At 36.3% G+C, this 1,134-nt stretch overlaps 1 non-coding gene across 1 annotated transcript; it reads left to right on the top strand.

The window, feature by feature from the left end:
- Positions 1–165: 165 nt before the first annotated feature.
- On the top strand, positions 166–239 carry trnat-agu. Its single transcript has one exon. It is a non-coding gene; the product is annotated as a tRNA-Thr (tRNA).
- The last annotated feature ends 895 nt before the right edge of the window (positions 240–1,134 follow it).

Genomic DNA, 1,134 nt, shown 5'->3' with positions numbered 1-1,134 from the left:
TCTCCTGTTTACTAGACAGGCGCTTTAACCAACTAAGCCACAGCACCACTCTTTTTTTAAATTGTATTTTATTTTTTATTTTTTGTAGACACTGTCTAAAGGCTAAGCATTTTAAAAAAACCTGTAAAATCCAGGTAAAATAAACGTTTACTGATAACATAATCAGGTGCTGTGGCTTAGTTGGTTAAAGCGCCTGTCTAGTAAACAGGAGATCCTGGGTTCAAATCCCAGCAGTGCCTCACTGTTACAGAAGCTCTCTCTAAAGACACACAAGGAACATAAAAAATGAAGAGTCAAGCTTTTCCTGCCAAAAACTTACTGTGTCCTCCAACAACTGTACTATATAGTATGGCAAAAAAGATTTAGTATGTCAAATGTAATATGCTACAAGTACCAGGATCTTCTACTACATCTGCATCTGTTTCTGGCTGTTCTGACCCACAGTGCCACTCTTTTTTTTAATTTTATTTATTTTTTTATTGAAGACACTGTCTAAAGGCTCGTTGATTAACTCACTGGGCTGAGCATTTTTTTAAAAAAAAAAAGTGAAATCTCAGATCTCAGATTTTAAATTTAAGGATGTGTTATGAGTCGCATACCAATTCTTTTATCTTTTAGCTGGTTCTGCAGCTGTCTTTACAAAGTATGTACTGTTACATGCAGTGTGCACTCAGTTGGCAGATAGTACTTCTCTATAACAATGCACCCTGAACTTTGACCTTCTTTCTCATAACCTATCACATGGAGATATAATAAATGGCTGTTCGTCGAGCTCGCCAGAGATGAAGATCACCCCGCAGAGCTCTGCTGTTGCTGCTTTGTTATAACTGGAAACATTTTGGATTCAAAAGTTGTTTGCATTAGATTAGCCTTCATGTGCATTTTTCTATAATTGTTATCTTTTTGTTGTTGTTTGTAATCTTTTTGATGTGACGTATCTTACTCTGAACAGAGGATTGTGGGTCAGAATAGCCCAAAACAGATGCTGTTCTTGCAAGAACATCCTGGTACTTGTAGCATACTACATATGACATACTAAATCTTTTTTGCCATACTATATAGGACAAACACAGTAAGTTTTTGGCAGCAACAGCTTGACTCTTCATTTTTTATGTTCCTTGTGTGTCTTTAGAG

The sequence above is a fragment of the Plectropomus leopardus genome, unplaced genomic scaffold (assembly GCF_008729295.1).
Source record: "Plectropomus leopardus isolate mb unplaced genomic scaffold, YSFRI_Pleo_2.0 unplaced_scaffold16774, whole genome shotgun sequence".
In the NCBI taxonomy this organism is placed as follows: domain Eukaryota; kingdom Metazoa; phylum Chordata; class Actinopteri; order Perciformes; family Serranidae; genus Plectropomus; species Plectropomus leopardus.
This window is presented reverse-complemented; position numbering and strand designations above follow the sequence as displayed.